General features: G+C 42.2%; 1 protein-coding gene across 2 annotated transcripts in view; it reads right to left on the reverse strand.

Moving 5' to 3' along the window:
• LOC138763955 (very long chain fatty acid elongase 1-like) overlaps nucleotides 1-20,963 on the reverse strand; it is a 124,876-nt gene that overhangs the window by 67,696 nt on the left and 36,217 nt on the right. The window lies entirely within an intron of this gene.

Raw genomic sequence — 20,963 nt, forward strand, 5'->3', positions numbered from 1 at the left:
TCTGACATTCCTGGCCTTCAAACATACTGAAGCCTTTGAAAGATCGGGGTCAACTCCGCAGCCACAGAAACCTTGTTGCATGATAGCGAAACTTCTTTCTGCACATGTGATCCATCAAAGAGGAACTTTCCATCTTGGTGCATCAGACTGCAATTTACCCCTTTGTCCAGGGACCTGAGATTTCAGGAAGGGGAAATCGAGGGGAACACAAACCAGTCCTCATTCAAGGGGTCAACTTCAAATTCTTGAGTCTCTGGATTTCTACCCTGGGGCTTCCATGTCAATGCAATCAAAGATGACTTGTGCTTCATGAGGAGATTTGGTAGGCCACTGAAGTCTTGCAAATTTCAACAGGTGTACCTTGGAGAGCATTCTGACTAGTGGCATCACTGTCTGGCATGAAGGTGCCAATGCACAGAACAGGAAAAGTCTACAAAGAGTTGTGAACTTGGCCAACGCCATCATGGGCATCAGTCTTCACTCCATTAAGGTCATCGACAAGAGGCAGTGTCTCAAGATAGCATCCTCTATCCACAAAGACCTTCACCACCCAGGCATGCCCTCTTCTCATTGCTAACATCAGGAAGAAGGTACAGGAGCCCGAAGACGTACAGGCACATTTCTGAATGGACCTCATTGTATCTGATGCTGATTCAAATGATCAACTGTAACCTGCAAGACCATAGACCGAGTGCGGAGAAGTAACAGTAACATAAATAATTATTGTTTACAGACCAACCTGGGCATAATGGAAAGCAAATGGCTTCCTTCTGTACTGGAAATTTAAATAGTTGTTTAAAAAGTATAAGCTCGCCACATTCAAGGACTGCAGCAAAAGGAAGATCAGTCAGTCAGGCTTTGACAGCAGTGGTATCAATTAATTTAAGAAATATCAACCTTTCCACAATAGGACTTTTAATCTTGCATTTAATCCTTCATCACTGACTTCCATTCATAACCAGGAGATCTGTATGAAGTGTTGCCTTTCTACAATGAATTTTCTGTATTCAATTGCTTGCACATTTTATTTAGGCTCCAGATGAGAAAACATTGCTCTGGGCTCTCTTTCTCTTTACTTCCAATTGTTTCTGTTCTCGTGTTCTCTCACTCTTCCTCCCCGTCATACTTTTTGCTCATGTTCCCATGTTGTTTCATGTTATCATGTTCATGTTCACCATTCTGCCCATAAACACATAGATATCCTCCAACCTCCCAAAGATATTCTGATCATTAAATTTATTCGCTACGGCGAAGGAGGCTGTTGTGCTGGCCTATCCTGGCATCAGGATCAATAACCTTTATTTTGCTTGCATTCAGGATCAGTACCCATGGATTGGAGGGTAACTAATGTTACCCCACTATTTAAAAAGGGGGGTAGAGAAAAAGCGGGGAATTATCGGCCAGTGAGCCTTACATCAGTAGTGGGCAAAATGATGGAATCCATTATTAAGGATGTAATAGCGGACCATATGACTAGCAGAGAAGGGATCGGAGAGAGTCAACATGGATTTACAAAAGGTAAATCATGCTTGACAAATCTATTGGAATTCTTTGAGATGGTGACAGGTAAAATAGATGGGGGAGAGCCAGTGGATGTGGTGTACCTGGACTTCCAAAAGGCCTTCGATAAGGTCCCGCATAAACGACTGGCTTCCAAAATCAAGGCTCATGGGATTGGGGGCAAAGTATTGATGTGGATTGAAACTAGCTGGCAGGTAGAAGACAGAGAGTTGGGATAAATGGCTCGTTTTCTGAGTGGCAGACGGTGACCAGTGGGGTACCACAGGGATCTGTACTGGGACCCCAGCTGTTCACAATTTACATTAATGATCTGGATGAGGGGATTGGATGTAATATCTCCAAATTTGCAGATGACACTAAGCTAGGAGGGGTTGTGTGCACGGAAGAGGGGGTCAGGAAGCTCCAGTGTGATTTGGATAAATTGAGGGACTGGGCAGATATATGGCAAATGCACTACAATGTGGATAAATGTGAGGTTATCCACTTTGGTAATACAAACCGGAGGGCAGATTACCATTTGAATGGCAATAGATTAAGAGATGGGGAAGTGCAGAGAGACCTAGGGGTACTTGTACATCAGTCTCTGAAGGCGAGCATGCAGGTACAGCAGGCGGTTAAAAAGGCAAATGTATGTTGGCCTTCATATCAAGAGGGTTTGAGTATAGGAACAAGGATACCTTACTGCAGCTGTACAGGGCCTTGGTGAGACCCCACCTGGAGTATTGTGTGCAGTTTTGGTCACCTGATCTAAGGAAGGATGTTCTTGCAATGGAGGGAGTGCAGAGGCGATTCACCAGGCTGATACCTGGAATGGCAGGAATGACTTATGAGGAAAGATTGCGCAAATTGGGATTGTACTCCCTGGAGTTTAGAAGATTGAGAGGGGATCTCATAGAGACATATAAAATTCTGGCAGGACTGGACAGAATGGATGCAGATGGGATGTTTCCAAGGATGGGAAAATCCAGAACCCGGGGCCATGGTTTGAGGATAATAGGCAAACCATTTAGGACCGAGATGAGGAGGAATTTCTTTACCCAGAGGGTGGTGAATCTGTGGAATTCATTGCCACAGAGGGCAGTAGATGCAGGTTCATTAAATATATTTAAGAGGGAATTAGATCTATTTCTTCAGTATAAGGGTATTAAAGGTTACGGAGAGAAGGCGGGGACGGGGTACTGAACTTTAAGATCAGCCATGATCTCGTTGAATGGCGGAGCAGGCTCGAAGGGTCGAATGACTTACTCCTGCTCCTATCTTCTATGTTTCTATGTTGCTAGGAGTCTTTTAAATGTCCCTATTGTACCAGCATCCAGCGCCAACCCCTGAAATGCATTCCAGGCACCTTCCACAATCAGTATTTTTTTTTTGAACTGACCTTTGACAATTCCCCCCCCACCCCGCATTAGACTTTCCTCCATTCTGTCCAAATATCCTTTTGTATTAGCCATTGCTGTCCTGGGTACATGGTGCCGGCTTTCCACCCAATCCATTCCTTTCATAATCTTATACTCCTCTATTAAGTCACTTCTCTTCCTCCTTCACTCGATAGAGAAAAGTCCTACCTTGGTCAGCCTTTATTCTTTGGACACTTCTCCAATCCAGGCAACATCCTGGTAAATCTCTGCACCTTCTCTAACGCTTCCATATCCTTCCTAAAATGAGGCACCCAGAACTGAGCAAAATACTCTTAAATGTATTCTAACCAAAATGATATGGAAATACAATATTACCCCACTGCTCTTGAACTCAATCTCCCGATCAATAAAGGCCAGCATACCATACACCTTTTTAACCACCTTGTCAACTCGCTCAAGGGATCTGTTGACTTGGACTCCAAGATCCCTCTGTTCCTCCACACTGCTAAGAGTCCTGCCATTAACCACATTCTCCACCTTCACTTGAAAGTGGAGCAACACGGTTAGCCTAGCGGTTAGCACAATGCTATTACAACGCTCTGGTTTCCTCCCACTGCTCGAAACATATTGGGGGTTGTGTGTCAATTGGGTTTAATTGGGCATCACGGGCTTGAGGGCCGAAATGGCCTGTTGCTGTGCTGCATGTCTAAAAAACAAGCCACGCTTATCCAGAATGAACTTCGTCTGCCACTTCTGCATCTTCTATCAATCCTGCTGTTACCTACAACAACTTTCCATACTATCCACAACACCTCCTATATTTGCATCACCTACAAACGTACCGACCCACCTCCCTCCACTTTATCCATTTATAATTTAAAAATCACAAAGAGCAGGGGTCCCAGAACAAATCCTTGTGAAACACGACTAAGTCACTGATCTTCAGACAGAAGATGATCCACCCTCTGCCTTCTCTGGGCAAGCTCATTCAGAATTCACCCAGCCATGTTTCCTTGGATCCCATAATTCATGGCTTTCTGGATGAGCCTTCTATGGGGAACCTTGACAAATGTCTGTCAGTAGTTGTCAGGTACATGAAAAAAAAATAGCTATAGGGAAACAAGTGGGAGAATGGGGCCCATGGGATTATTCCAAGAGCTGGCATCAACTCAATAGGCTAAATGTCATCCTTGATGTCGTGAGAAAATACCACAATGATTAGATGCTTTGCACAAGATCATTCACTTTTCCTTTTAGACAATCCAAACTATTTTACAGCTGATAATGACAGAAGCAGATTTAAAGGAAAATTCTGCATAATCAAACATTAACACGGTGGTGCTGCCACAGCTACTAATAATGACAGCTCCGCTGCTGCTGGTGGAGAGTTGGGAAGTGTGGAAGAGCAGAGATACAAACTTTCAGCTCTTCTCTGCTGGATCCTACTGGCCAGCTGTGTCCCCACCCCCCCCCCCCCATCTGACTGCAGAACAAGGCCAAACTTCAATCTCCAGGTGAGGGAGAAAATTGAGGGAGCATGATTAGCATGCAGGCAGCGCAGATAGTGTCGAGGTTAGTGCACCACTATTACAACACCAGCGACCTGGGTTCAAATCCAGCGCTGTTTGTATGTTCTTCCTGTGTATGTGTGGGTTTCCTTGAGGCGCTCTGGTTTCTTCCCACCATTCAAAGCATACCAGGGTTGTAGATCAATTGGGTGTAATTGGACGGCACGGGCTCGTGGCTGAAAGGGCCTGTTTCCGAGCTTTTTTTTTTGAAAAGGGATCCAAGGGCCATCTTCTTCTCACAAGCAGTGGTGAATAAATGGAACGAGTTGTCAGAAAAAGGGGCTGAAAGATGGAGGAAGGGATACAAGTGGAAGAAATTTTAACTTTTAAGATATTTAGTCAGGAACAAGGATAAGAAAAGTTTAAAAGGATATGGGCCAAATAAGGGTAAATGGTATTGGCTTGGTCAGCGAGGATAAATTATGCTGAAGACCCAATTTCCATGTGGCAGATCCAGAGGCATATCTAGGGTATGGGAGCCAAGGCATGTTCCCTGGGTGCCACTGACCTCGCCTCACCTGCCCAATATCGAATTCCCGAGCCAAGTTCAACAGTGATCCTCACCTTTCGTCTCGTGCTCATTGCCTGCTGACCCAATCATTGATCCTGTCCCCACTGTGGTGCTGCCCGAGTGAGCCCAACATCTAATTCCCGAGCCCGACAAGATGCCCGATCACTTCGCTAATCCTCGCCCCGGCCATCCATTGCCCGCAATCCCCATCTAACTCCCAATGTCCAACTGCATCAGCCTCACTGATCCTACCTCTCCCCCTCCCTCCCGCACCATACTCAGGAGTCATATAATTTATTCCCTTCAGCAGGGAAGGATCCCCCTGCCTCCACTCTATGTCCAAACCAATGCCAAGAAATGAGCGATGGCTGACCTGCTCTCCCAGAATTTCAGGCAGCAGAGAAACCTCTCTGAGTGTTCCGTGCATATAGCCCACTGGGACACAGATGCTATAAAGGAAAAGGCAGATAATTCTTTGCTTGCCTGCCGTATCTCTCTCTCTCCTCACCTCTTCTCTTTCCCCATCTTTTTTTCCCTTTCCTCTATCTCTCAGACACACATGTGTGTGTATATATGTGTATAATAGATATATATATATATATATATATATAAAGACACATCTAAGGTGTTTTCACATAGCCGCTACAAGCCACCTTTCGTACACCTTTGCAACGCTTCGCCTGAACACTCCTGAGCGGGCTTGGGGGATCATTTTTGATCCAACTTTAATTCCCAAGCCTTGTAGAATCAGAAGCGAAGTGTTGTCTATGTGAACGATGAGCCCAGCTTGCTAGGTCCAAAAAAGTATGTCTAAGTGAACCATTTTGTTTTAAGTGTTTGTAGTACAGGTAAACATTTAAACTTGCTTTTAAGGACCAGCTCATCATCTTCTGCCAGCAGTACTCAACATTTCGAGGAGGGTCCAATCTAAATATGCAATATTGTAGCAGTTCACCTGCATGACAAGCGAACTGGTGCCAGCAGACGCAGGCAAGTCTGCAGCCAGCGGCATCCACAGAAACACTCAGCACAGGGCAAAGCCCTGCTGGGGTGCTATGGACTCTGCGACCGGGCAGGCCTCTTTAAGACCACGATTTCAAACCAGTAAAGCAGTTACTCCGAACTTAGCAGCCACATTGGTGACCCGACAGTCCAACGGCATTTGGACCCTACGCAAATGACTCAACTTTTCAAAATGCTATTTCACTGAAACTGCCGACTTTCTGGAACACTGAGGCCCAGCAGGCAAAGGCCCAGATCCAGGTTAGGAACATTGTCTCAGATAAGACCCGATACTACTACACATTACTAAACAGTAGGCAATGTAATGGACTTTCTACAGGAGCCTCCAGAGGCAGGCAGGAATGAGGCACTCAAAGTCCTGTTAGCACATTCGGCTTCTCATGCTGTGAATGGACTGCGTGGTTGCTAAAGATGGACAGCCTAGGTGACTGGGTGCCGCCAGCCCTAATGAGTGACAGCTTCAAACATTATTCTCATGCCCTTGTATAAATTGCTGTAAACCTCTCCAACCAGTCGTACAACGAAGAGCAACAGCAAAGAGCACCCACAGCCAATTGTACAATATAAACTACGGATCCAAGCAAGTTCGATAAAGTTGTTACTTTATCAACAGCTTGCCCTGGCACAGCACGGTACAGTGATCAGTTACCAGATAAACCTTTATTTGACTAACTTTATCCCTAGAATTTGAAGTCATGGAAAATTTCAACAGGCGAGCTCTTGTGGTCACAACAGAAGTCAAATAGCTACCAGTAATATTAGCAGATTCATTGTAAGATTTTAAATGAGTATAATGTTCATATGTTTAAATAAATTTACAAAGCATTTAGGGAAAATTCAGATTGTAATATCATGGATGCCCATGATCATGAAATGTCTCTAATTGTTACAATTGTTCCTGAATAACAATAGGGGGTCATCCAAGTAAAATCCTTATTATCTAGATTTCAAGTAATCGACAGCCTCAAGCAACTGGCAAAAAAAAAATAAACAGGTAAAAAATGCAAAATTTTTAAATGGCGCCCCCGGCAGTTTGTTTGTCAATCATTTCAAGCAAAGGAAAATTCCCTTGTATGGCATCTCCCAATCTCCATAGGTGCAGGATATTTTACAACTGAAATAACCTTGTGTTGGAGCCTTTGTGTAGCATGCTGAAGGTCATTCCATTAAAAATTGGTCCCTAATCTCAATTATTTGTGGAAAGGTAGGTACCCATCTTCATCTACAACAGGCCCCCAATGTGTTCTTTCATTGATATTTAACCAACAACCTGTAAGTGAGGGGGTATGTGAAGCAGGATACTGCTCAAACACAGGAGAATCCTAATCCACTAAATACATGCTTCAGAATGTTCACTTCAAAGGAGTAAACTGGACTCAAAACACTGGATACTTGACCCATATTAAATCTGTAGCTGGCATGAGCCCCTTTACACATGAGCCAGTCATTTCGGAGAGCATCACTGATGCAAACTTCACACACCTGCACGATATAGGCTAAAATCTGTGAGAAGCCAATTGCTCATTCCATTCCTACAACCATACAGTATAGACTAAAAGAAACGGAACTTAAACAAATTACCTGTGAAACAAGATGAATGTAAATATCAAAGACATATTTTTAAAAAAAAACAAGTTTTAAAACCAGCACCACCCCTGTGACAACTGGTTTGATCAGTCTTGCTATGTGAACAGTGGGCTTGGCCATTGTAAAAGTGTTGCACCAACCAGTGGAACTTGTTCAACCATTCAATGTTTCCAACAGTAAATTTAAGATCCATGCAAAAGGTCAAGTTTGAAACAGTCACCAGAACATCCTGAAGTCAGACTTGGGTGGCACAGAAACCAGTCTGCATTTATCATTTGCAACAATCCACTTTTATTTTCTGCATACATTCTTAACACTCACCTACACACTAGGGCAACTTACAAAGGCTCATAACCTATCAACTCATGTCTTTTATCTCAAAAGTTGAAATGTGCCTTTTATTTTCATATAATACAAAAATGATACATGATGTACTTCAACATTTGCCTGCTGTAAAGGAAAACAGAGTAGCCAAAAGCTTTGCCCGGTGCCCCAATACAATAGAAGACAAACTGCTCGATAAATGGTTTGGTCTGGTCCGGATTATTGGGCAGTACTTTTAAAATTCAAATGTAAAGAGGAATAACAAAGAGATGAAAAGGTCAATTCTGATAGTTTATTCATTAGCAAAATGAGTAGTTTTAAGGGGTCGCTTGTTGCCACTGTGGCACTTGTGCATGCACGCTCACACACAAAAGCCCACTAAATTTTAAAAGTTTGTGGGTTTTCAAAAATTCTGGATTCTCGGGTGGTCCAGATTTCTGCCAATTGGATTTTTACTGTAATAAGAGAAGCACGCGAGAGGAAACAATAGTAGCTTGGAGAAAATCCCTGCAGTCACAGGGTGAATAAGCAAACTCCACACAGACAGCACTGCAGGATTGAACCCAAGCAGTCATCATCGTGAGGCAGACGCTCCAGCAGTTATTCAACTGTGGCAGTGCCAACTGGAATTAAACAATGATAATCCATGCCACAGGTCGAGCGTTGTAACGGACACCAGAATGTCAGTGAAACAAGAATGGTGCTAATAGCTATACTTTAAAAAACTATCCTAATGAAAGCAATTTTTTAAATTGGCCATACAAGTCCTAGAGTCACCATAAACACACACATTGACCCGTTAGTGAGCTGACTGAATTTTCCCTTGGAAAATTCATTAGTATGTTCCTCATGTTTGATATGAAAGATGTATACCCCCTCCTACAACCCCCTGCTACCGTTCCTTTCCTCTTCCCCACCTACATACCCTAAGAATCAGAATATGAGAATTTATCGTCATGAATGTGTCGTGAAACTCATTGTTTTGGGGCAAAATTAAAATGCAAGTTTTGCTATAAAATTACATTTTAAAAATAAAATAAGTGCGAAAATGAGGTAGTGTCTGTGGTTCATTGTCGATTCAGAAATCAGATAGCAGAGGGGAAGAGGCTGTCCTTGTGCTGCTGGGTGTTCGTCTTCAGGCTCCTGTACCTCCTTCTTGACAGTAGCAGTGTGAAGAGGGAATGGCCTAGGTTCTCTCCTCCATCCTTCCCTTTTTTGCTTCCATCAGTCTCTTCCCTTCAGCGACTGCTTCCACCATAACCCTCCCCTCTCCATCTGCCTTTCTCCCTGCCTCCCATCACTCTCTTGCCTCTGTCTTGCAATTCCACCCCTTCTGCTCCCCCATTGGCTCAATCCAACTGTCATCCTCCTTGGTCTGCCTGTCACCTGCTGGCCATGCCCTCTCCTCTTTTAAACTGCCCAAAATCCTCTCAGTCCTGAAGCAGGGCTTCAAACCCAAGTGTCCGCTTCCCACCATGGATGCTGCCTAATCCAACCCTAAATGAGGTTTAAAAAAAAAATCCCCGGGTAATCCAGATTGCAGGAAGAATGCAAGATTGGTTACAAAAATAGACAATATGGTAAGGTGACTTACCATCTGAATATTTTATTTATGGTTTTTTCCACACAAACTCCAACAATTGTCAACGTCATCAATATCAATGACATCCACATTAATTATATTTCATATTTGTTAATTCCTTATAGTCTTCTCCTGGAATTTGAGTGTTTCTTTTTTTAATCCCTTTTCCCCCCTGACATTGAACATTCAACACCAAACTAACTATACTTACATGCAATGATCAACAAAGGTATGAAACTTATATTTGGGGATTTATGGGTTTGTTATGTCATAGCAGCCAACATATAGGCAGTCTTTCTTTTTCTGTAGCTTTCCCTGGCTAGAATAGAATGGACCCCCTCCGCTCCCTCTCCAATGGAGGGGGAAATTGGGAGGGCAGGGCAGCAAGGCACAGCGGTTTACACCACAACTGTGGCCCTACGTTGTTCAAGTAGGGGCTACCAGACCTTCATATAAAAAGTACCATATTGTTTCCTTAAGTTGTAGGTCATTTTCTCCAGATGGACACAGCTCTGCATTTCTGTGTTCCAAAGTTCAATGCTCAAGTAGGAGTCAGACTTCCAAACAACTTCCTGGCCACCACCAATGCAATCAAGACAAACTGAACATGAAATTTGGATAACTTCATTGTAAGTCTTACATCCAGTTTGTTTCTAAACAGGAAGTTATGTCCACCTTCTTTGTGTGAAGGATTTCATGGAGAACATGCTCTAGACCATAGATTCTCAAGGTGGAGTGTGGGAATATTTGGTGGGGTGTGGCCTTAAGACTATTTTGGGAAATAATTAAAAAGTTGGTTTGAAAAAATAAACTCGTTATGTTGGTGTGATAGATGTGACTTGGCAACACTGTCAATACAACACAATTGTGGTAACTTCCAAGTAAAATTTCTTTGTACTTTTCATTTTCATAAAGTGTTTTTGCTCTTCAGATGTTTCCCTTATTTTAACTGTTATTATCCTTGGTTAACATCATATTTATTTTTTTTGACTGGTCTTATTATCATCCATTCCAAATTATCTCATTGCCAATGAGGATTCCAAATTATCTCAACAATAATTTCTCTGTGCATATCCCTTTTACTTTTTCAGTTCAGTAGTGCATGAGGCCTGTATCTGTATGTATCTTTGTGCACTAACGTATTGATGGGGGTTGCAGGGGTGGGGGAAGTGGGTCCACCCCAGGTGCCAGCCTGAGGGGGGGAGCCAAAATTGGAAAAAAGGGACCCCAGAAAGTAAAGCACAAGGCTAGCGCAGTTTTGATTCACTCTCTGCGAGGAAAAAAATGTCAGAAACTGCACTGGTGTTTTTTCATTTTTTTTAGGGTCAGTATTCTTCCTTTGATTCGATCATTACTTTTATTACATTTTTCAATTCTAAGACATAATAAAATATTGATTAATCTGTTTCAGGGAACTCGCACTGTTGTATATTCAAAATGAGCAGACCAAGCAAGCAAAAGGTTGGTCAATATTCAGTGGAGTTCTTGAAGTTTGGGTTTATACCTGCTGAACACGATGAACGTCCACTTATTTGCCTATTATGCCAACAGACTTTGATAAATGAATCAATGAAAATAGGCCATCTTGAAGCTCATTTGAGGGTAAAACATCCTTACCACATCATTTTGAAATTGGAATATTTTAAGTCAGTGAAAGAGAAGTTTGAAAATAGATCAAAATTCACTTCATTATTCGCTGTGCAAACTACAGCCCTGAATCGTACCCTTTCTCTGCTGATTGCAAAACATGGGAAGAATCATACGATTGGGGAGGAACAGATTAAACCCATAATATCATAGTTTCTTGAAACAGTTCTGCAAAAGGCTGACAAAGATGTCCGAGCAATGCCATTGAGTAATAGTACTGTCTGCAACAGAATATATGACATGGGTCAAGATATTGAAAAACAGCTTATTGAGAAGTTGAAATCACAGAAGACACAACTGGATGAATCTACCGTATGGGACAGTGAGGCTCTGTTATTGGCATACATGAGATATATTGATCAGGAAGAGTTTGAAGAAGAAATGTTGTTTTGTGAATCATTAGTAACAACCACAACTGTAGTTGATATCTACAGCAAGCTCAAAAATTATTTGGATGAAAATGAAATATCAAAAGGAAACATTGTATCTTGTGCTGCAGATGGTGCACCTGTTATGATGGGTTAAAAAAAACCAGGATGTTTAAAATTAATGAAGGATGAAAATCCAAACGTGTTGGTTGTGCATTGTGTTATCCACCGAAAAAACTTAGTTGCCAAGAAAGTTTCCCCTGTTCTACACGAGATACTGCAATCTGTGATCAAGTGTATCAATGCCATCAAAGCCAATGCCAAATGTGAACATCTGTTTAAGCAGTTTTGTGTTGATAAAAATGCAGAACATGTGAGATTATTGCTTCACACTGAAGTAAGGTGGTTGTCAAAGGGAAACTGCTTCAAAACATTTATGGAACTCTATGATTTCCTCAAAAAGTTTTTGAAGGACAAACCTGAAATGAAGCTCTTGCTAACAACAGATGGCAAAGCTTATGTGAGTTACTTGATGGACATTTTTGAGAAACTAAGTACATTGAACAATCAACTCCAAGTAGTAAATGCAAAAACAAAATATTTGGATTCATGACTCTTCTAGAATTATGCCAAAGGAATATTTCTGCAAGAAATTTCAGTCAATTCTATTGGTTAAATAAGTGTGAGGTAACTAATGCTGCTACAAACATCATTATTGACCATTTTAAAATGTTGGTTACCGACTTCAGTGATAGATTTTTGTGATTTAAAGGCAATGGATTTCCCTTTTGGTTAACTCAGCCATTGGTGGTGGACTTATCTGAAGTTCCAGTACAATACCAAGAGGAGCTATCCGAGTTGCAACATAATGAATCCGTAGCACATTTCACACTTTCACCCCACTAAATTTGCCATTCAGTGTCCTGGGATAGGAATGGGGGTTTAGTTTTTCACACTTGACCACTCCTAACTGGGACACTGAATGCTTTCACACTTGCAAGGAGCCATCCCAGGGTTAGGACTGTTCTACCCTCTACTGGTGATGTCACGACGCATCGAGTGATGGTGGACCTGCCGTAAATCCTGATCAATGTATTAGGATCTTATATTTAATCAAAATTAATCATGCCTAATTATTACATAATTAAGCTTTATGTACAGCCCTTCAGCCCCTGTTGTTGTTGTTGTGCCGACCTACATAAATCTTTATAAGGGTCCGAGGGAAAGTGTGAGTAATAAATAGCAATAGCGGACAATTTTTAAACAGGATGGGAAAGTTGGTTGCGCTATAGCGCACAATTTATACAATGGGAAAGATGGTAGCACTATCACGTACAATTTATAAATACTGTGGGAAGAAGTGATGGCGGACTAGCCCTCCCAGAATTCCATGTGCCAGAGAAAGGGCTGTATACCCGGCTGCACACATGGAGCATTCATAGAGGGGTTTCATCTGCCGTAGAGTATTCTGGGAAGTCAGGTCCACCATTGTTTTTTTTCCATGGTCTTTATAAATTGTGCACTCTTGCGCTACCAATTTTCCCACACTGTTTAAAAATTGTCCACTATTGCTGTTTATTGCTTCTGTCTCCCACTGAAACTTTCCCATGGCCAAGTTTACACCTTCATTTTAATCTTTTCTTCCTGCCCTCATGCAAAAACTTGAGTCATTTCAATCCCACAATGCAATTACCCCTTTCACACTTGCCTGATTGCAATGCTGGTGCCTACAGACCCAAGAGATTGTACTAAGGGTCGAGGCCATCAATCCCCAGTGTGAGACGACATCAGCTGACAACGGCATTGAGCTGATTTTGCTTTCACACTTTAAAGCCCAATTGGCATTTGATTCCTGGGATCACTTGCAAGTGTGAAAACTCTTAAAAGTGAAAGGAACCATGAGTGGATGGCTAATGAAATTGAAATGAAATACCCAAACTCTACTACTTTAGCAAGAGATCTATTGATATATTTTCCATCATCTTATTTAGTAGAATGTGGCTTCAGAGCTGTTAGTGATTTGCTACAAGCTAAGAGAAACCAACTTGAAATTACAAAACGTGAAGATTTAAGGTTAAAACTAACAAAATTAGTCCATCAAATTTTTTTTAAAAATCTGCAGCCATTGTCGGGACAAGGTTCCCACTGAAGTGACAACAATTATTGAATGTATGTTTGAGATGGTTGACATATTGAAGTAGTAGTTAAACGCGAAATGTGTTCCAGTGTATTCCCAACCTTAATTTCATTGAAATACACTTGCAGTAAATTATTTAATTAAAACTTCTTTTGAATATATAACTTTTTTCCGCTAATGGTGCTGTGTAAGTTTTTTTTTGAAAAATTAAAGTGGGGCCTAGGGCAAAAAAGGTTGAGAACCACTGCTCTAGACCAACCATTCTCAATCTTTTTTCGGCTATGCCCTACTTACGACTCTGCTCAAAGTTTATAGGCCCCACTGCATGTGAAGTAGTCAAGTTTAGTTGATTTCTGCCATACTAGGTGACTACATAAAAAGCATTAAAAATATTTCATGATTTCAGCCCTTGGCTGAAATGTTCTGTGGCCCCTCGGGGGCCTTTTACATCGGAACATAGGAAGTAGGAACAGGAGTAGGCCAAAAATGGCCCATCGAGCCTGCTCCGCCATTCAATACAATTATCGCTGATCTAATTTATGACCTAACTCCAACTACCTGCCTTCTCCCCATATCCCCTAATTCCTCTATCATGTAAAAATTTATCTAACCGAATTTTAAGTATTTTAATGAGGCAGCCTCAACCACTTCCCTGGTTAGAGAATTCCAAACATTCACTACTCTCTGGGAAAAAACTATTTTTCCTCATCTCTGTCCTAAATCTACTCCCCCGAATCTTGAGACTGTGTCCTCTCATTTTAGTTTCCCCGGCCAGCTCAAAAAACCTTCCTACATCTATCCTATCCATACCCTTCATAATCCTATATGTTTCTAAGATCTCTTCTCATTCTTCTGAACTCAAGCGAATACAATCCTAGACGATTTAATCTTTCATCATAAGTCAACCCCTTCATCCCAGGGATCAACCTAGTAAACCTCCTCTGGACCGTCTCCAAAGCCAGTATATCCTTCCTCAAATATGGAGACCAGAACTGGACACAGTACTCGAGGTGCGGTCTCACCAGTACCTTATACAGTTGCAGCATCACCTCCTTACTCCTGAATTCAATTCCTCTAGCAATGAAGGCCAACATTCCATTTGCCTTCTTAAATAACCTGCTGCACCTGCAACCTAACTTTTTGCGATTCATGCACAAGCACTCCCAAGTCCCTCTGCACTACAGCATGCTGTAGTTTTTCACCCTTTAAATAATATTCAGTTCTTTTATTTTTCTTGCCAAAGTGGATAACCTCACACTTACTAACATTGTACTCCATCTGCCAGACCTTTGCCCACTCATCCAGCTTAACTATATCCCTCTGCAGACTCTCCACATCCTCATTACAATTTGCTCTTCCACTCAATTTGGTGTCATCCGCAAACTTGGCTACACCACATTTTGTCCCCTCCTCCAAGTCATCAATGTAAATGATGAACAGTTGTGGGCCTAACACTGATCCCTGTGGCACCCCACTTACCACTCTCTGCCAACCTGAAAAACTCCCATTTATCCTGACTCTCTGCCTCCTGTCAGACAACCAATTTTCAATCCAGGCCAATATACTTCCCCGGACTCCACTTTCCTGTAACTTACTGATAAGTCTCCTATGTGGCACCTTATCAAATGCTTTCTGGAAATCCAAATATACAACATCAACCTGTTCCCCTCTATCCACCGCACCCATTATATCCTCAAAGAATCCTAACAAGTTTGTCAAACAAGATCTTCCCTTTCTAAAACCATGCTGTGTCTGCCTGATTGAGCCCTTATGTTCCAAAAGTTTCACTATTTCATCTTTAATGACGGCTTCAAGCATTTTTCCAACTACAGACGTCAAGCTAATTGGGCGATAATTTCCAGTCTTCTGCCCACATCCCTTCTTAAAAAGTGGCGTGACATTTGCTGTCTTCCAGTCTGCCAGGACCTGCCCAGATTTTAGCCCCCATTGAGAATGGCTACTCTAGACAACTCATCTAATCATTCTGAAATCCAGATGCACTCCTCGTAAGAAGCAGCAAACCTCCTCGTATTCAATCTACATCTCATCTATAATTTTTAAAAACAAGTTTGTTTCAATTGGGAAAGTGTCTTTATTCTAAAATTTATTTGATTGTGAAGAAACAGCTTGTATATAGATAATAGAACAAGTGACTCTTTCAACCAGAGTAGCCTACGGGTTCATTCAATCTAAGTTCACAGTTCAGGAGAGGGTTGGAAAACAAGAGTGACTTCGGATTCTAATTCACATCGAAGTACAGCCTTGGTGTAGCTGGTAAACTTCGGTAGTGAATTAATCCCATAGGTAATAGCATTGGTTCACTCTGGTAGTCATGCAAGAATAACCTTGGGAACAATAGGAAGCCACTCGTTGGAAGGTGAGAAGGGGATTAATTGCTGGACAACTGCAGTAACAGGTAAAATAAAGTAACAAATTTCTAAGATATACAGTTAGTCCAACACTGTTACAGCGCTTGCAACCAGGTTCAAATCTGGAACTGTCTTTAAGGAATTTGTGCATTCTCCCTATGTCTGTGTGGGTTTCCTCCGGGTGCTCCGATTTCCTCCCAGTCTTCAAAACCTACGGGGATTGGGTAAGTAAGTACTTCATTGTCGTTGCGTGAGAGAACTCCACAAAATTTTTTAAAACACAACCATGGTACTCGTAATGCAACAAAAAAAAAGAAAAACAGGCAGCTTTACAACAATTACAAAATACCAATACACCAATTGGTGGAATTGAATTCTTGAATGGCTCTGGGATAGAAACTGTCCATAATTCAATGGACCTGAATCATCTACCCAAGGGCAATAGGTCAAACAAATGACAGCCCAAGTGAATAGAATCCTTAAAAGATTAGCTGCCTTTCCGATGCAGTGAGATTAAAATAAATCCTCCAAAGGGGACAAGGAACACCCATTGATTTTCTTGGCCGTATTGATAACCCTCTGAAGATCCCTCTTATCTGCTGCTGTAGGTCAATTGGGTGTGGTTGGGCGACAAGGGGCAGAAGAGTCCATTACCATTCTGTATGTCTAAATTTAATTTTTTTTTAATTAAGGATATTCTACTAAGCAACACTTTATTGAGAAGTTTCTGTCCATAAATGGATAGGGAATGTCAATGGAATAATTATGCTCAAGCTTGCGGAATAATCCTGATCAATGCTATGTTGTTTAAAAATAAACCATTTGGGCTTAGTGGGGATGGCACAAAGGTTTACAAATCATAGTTGCTGACTACCATTTGTATCCCTGGCTACCATATTACACTTTATGATGAAGAGCAGATAACTTGGGGCATCAGTTCCACTTCCATTTATGATGATACCATGCTGAGAAGTTGGCCAACAGTCGCTGCTTAAGTTTTTAAAATGCAAAATATAAATTAAGGGCGTCTTGCATGAACCACAATCAGCCCTCAGGAAGGCAGAGAGACTCTTTGGGATCTCGACGATCATTTTGTATAACTACTATTGGAACATTCATAGAATGATCAATAAATAGCTTCTTGTTTTGGCAACAGGAAACAGGTCTTCAGATAATACACATTCACAAGGTCAACCTGCAAACCAACCTCAGGCATCACAGTAACACTAACCTCAATCTAGAGGGTAGAGGTTTAAAAAGTTACCCAGCAGCCTACATTAATCAGGGTTGGGCAACTGGTTTGAGTTCAATAATTTCGAACAGACTTGTCATGTAACAGCCTTGAATTACAATAAACCTTCAGTTTTTTTTTAAAAAAAAAACAATAATTAATGTTAAACAGTCCCCAGAATTTCATAGTTCTTTCAAAATTCATTCCTGCTTCACAAAGTATACTACCAGGAAGCAGCAGCAGCTTTTATCAGGAAGAGAAAACAGGTAATCTAATGCAGTCCAAATATTTTGTGTCCCTTCTAATCAATTCAGATAGCATTGAACTGCATTCTCTCATAATGAGAGAAGTGAGTGGAGGATTCAAGGCCAGCTCATTCGTGCTCTAAGAAAATTTTGGCAAAAGCTACAAAATGATCAGAGGTAAAAGAAGCAATCAAAAAAAATCAGTGAAACAAAAGATTGGTGCAGAGGAGGTTGATCCCAGGATAATTCCAGAGACGAGGGGGTTAGGCTATGAGGAGAGATCGAGTCGTCTGGGCCAGGACTCACTGGAATTTAGCAGAATGAGAAATGCCTAAAATTATGAAAGGCAAAGATAAGACAGAGGTAGGCAAGTTGTTTCCATTAGTGGGAGAGACCAGAACTAGGGGACGTAACCTCAAGATTCAGGGTAGGAGATTTAGGACCGAGATGAGAAGGAACTGCTTTTCCCACAGGGTAGTGAATCTGTGGGATTCGCTGCCCATTGAAGTGGTGGAGGCCACCTCAGTAAATATATTTAAGACAAGGTTGGATAGATTTTTGCCTAGTAGGGAAATTAAGGGCTATCATCAGATCAGCCATGATCTCATTGAATTGTGGAGCAGGATTGACTGGCCGGATGACCTTCTCCTGCTCTTATTTCTTATGGCCACTCTACTATTGGTGGTGGTCTTGGCATGGGTGGAATGGTGGAAAAGAGAAAGACAACCAATTCATATCAGTCAAGAGAGAGTCAACAGTAACCTATCGATGAGCTTATGAGACTGAAGGATGGGTGATAAAACTCCATAATCTCTTCCATTCAACATGGCAATGCCAGAATTGCGCGTGTAGAAAAAGTCAAGATATCCATCAGATTTTGACATCCCCACAGAATAACATTTTGACACAGAACTACCTGGCTCAAAAGCATTTCTACGTTTCCCTGCAATCTGGGGAGGCAGATACTTGTAGATACTTGCATGACATCATAGCCAAATGTTCCTTACACTTGCTGCTTACAGCCATGCACCGTTTCATTTTCTGAGAGGTTGCGCAAAGGATTGTCAAAATTGAAATTAGTGAACATCCCCACTTCTGATCTGATGTGGAAGAAAAGTGGCAAACACAGTTGAACCAAGGGCACCAAATAGTTGGCCTCCCAAGACCACAATCATCTTTGTAGAGATTCTAAGCAGAGGAGTGCTTTCCATTTAATGTGCACCACCTGAATGTTGCCAGTTCCTTGATGCCACATTCAGTCCAATGCTAATTTATATCAATGGTCCTCTCCTGTGGAAACCCAAACTGGACATAATTAAGGATGTTAGTGGAAAGTGAATGCCACTTGATAGCATTACTGAAAATTCAGTTAAACTCTCTCTCTTGGTCTCTTTCTTTCCCTACCCCTCTGTCTCTTTTCCTCCAACTCTCTACCCCTTCCATTCCTCCCATAAGAGAGCTACCTTTCTTAGCCTTCTCCCCGTCACATCTCAGCTACTTTCTCTTCTACTCTCAGCTGTTGGCCTGTGCTCCTCCCCCTTCCTCTCTCCACCTTTTGATTCAGGCATCTGCCTGTTCTTCCACATTCCCAAGGAAGTGCTGAGGCCTGAATCATCAACTGCCTTTTTACTTTCTATGGATGTTGCGTGACCTGCTGACTTTCACCAGCACTTTTGTGAACTGCACTGGACTCCAGCAGCTGCAGATTTTATCATTTATCATTGCTTTTCTTTTGACAACTGACTGATTGGCAATGATCTGGCTGCCTCAGTGTAGATAGTAGTGCATCCACATGCCTGAATAGGGGCTGAGGAGCTGTGCGTTATCACTCCAGACAGCACAGTTAGTAATAACGGTTCGCGCAGAGCCAGCGACTCAGATTTGAATCCGGCATTGTCTGCAAGGAGTTTGTACGTTCTCCCAGTATCTCCATGGGTTTCCTCAGGGTGCTTTGGTTTTCTCCCACCCTTCAAAATGTACGCGGGGGGCGGGGGGGGTGGATTGTAGTTGAATTGGATGTAATTGGGTGGCATGGGCTCATGGGCCGAAAGCACCTGTTACATGCTGAATGTCTAAAGTTAAATTCTCTCCAGGATGAGTTGTGATCCAGGAGTTAAGGCATAGTTTTAAAAAAATTGATGGAAATGAACAGAATATCAGAAGTAGTCTAGATTTGTCCTAGTCTATATCAATGAAACAGATGAGAGATTCCTTGAGAATACATGACAAAGGAAATTTGCTCCACTATTTCAAACCACTTCCCCATAGTTGAAAGGTCAGTTAACAAAGCTCTGGAGGAACATCATCATTATTCTGCCCATCCCCACCCAAAAGGCCAAGGTTTGCTGGAAAAACAATCAAGCCAAGGGCATTCAACCATTGCACCTTACTAATATGGTTACCTGGTAATGGACAAGCAAATCCACCATCTCTTTTCCCACTTCCCCCGATCCCACAATTTAGCTTTCACTTTCGTTGATGTTCATTAAGATGAATTGGATGACACTGAACTTGAACCATCTTGGCATAAAAGTAAAACACGGAAGTCTGCAAACACTATGGTTGAAGTAAAATACAATGCTGGAGAAACTCAGCAGGTCAAGCAGTGTCCTTTATATAGCAAAGATAAAGATACTTAACAGACTTTTGGGCTTGAACCCTTCATCAATGTATGGAAAAATGTCAACAGCATCCAAACAAAAAGGTTGGGTGGGGGGGGGGGGGGGGGGGGGGGGGAGTGCGGGGAAGAGTCCAAAACAGGAGGTAAAAGGTGAAGAAGAGAGGGAGGGTACAACAGCAAGCAGGGAGAGGAGGGATGGCTCGGTGAATAGAGAGGGAAAAGGTCAGGAGCTAACAGAGAGACGACAGGAGAAAAGGAAGGGAGGGAGAAAGGAGAGTAGGTTAGCAGAAACTGGAGAAGTCGATGCTAATGCCATCCAGCAGGAGAGGGCCCAGTTGGAAAATGAAGTGTTGTTCCTACTCTCCTTTCTCCACCCATTCCGTCTTCTTTCCCTCAGCTCTCCACCCTTTTCCCTCTCAATTCACCCTGCCATCCCTCCTCCCCTTGCTTGCTGCTGACCCCTCCCTCCCTTCTCCACTTCCTGCTTTAGGACCGAGCTCCTCCCCACACCTCCCCCCTTACCTTTTTGTTCAGACATTTTTCCATGCTTCAATGAAGGGCTCAAGCCTGAAATGTTGGTTATGTATCTTTATCTCTGCTATATACACTGTTTGACCTGCTGAGTTTCTCCAGCATTGTGCTTTTATCATCTTGGCATAACATCCTATCTGAAAGACTACACAGTGGTCTCTCAGTACTGCCCTGTCCAGTCAGCCTGAATTGCGTGCAGACCCTGTACCAAATCAGAAGTGAGATTTCAATGAATCAACTTGATAGGGCCATTTACACCAGGTACCCTGACTGGCAGAATGTTGGTCATAGAGCTTTGCAGCATGGGAACAGGGCCTTGAGCCCTACCCATTCACTCTGAC

The sequence above is a fragment of the Narcine bancroftii genome, chromosome 5 (assembly GCF_036971445.1).
Source record: "Narcine bancroftii isolate sNarBan1 chromosome 5, sNarBan1.hap1, whole genome shotgun sequence".
NCBI classification, from domain to species: domain Eukaryota; kingdom Metazoa; phylum Chordata; class Chondrichthyes; order Torpediniformes; family Narcinidae; genus Narcine; species Narcine bancroftii.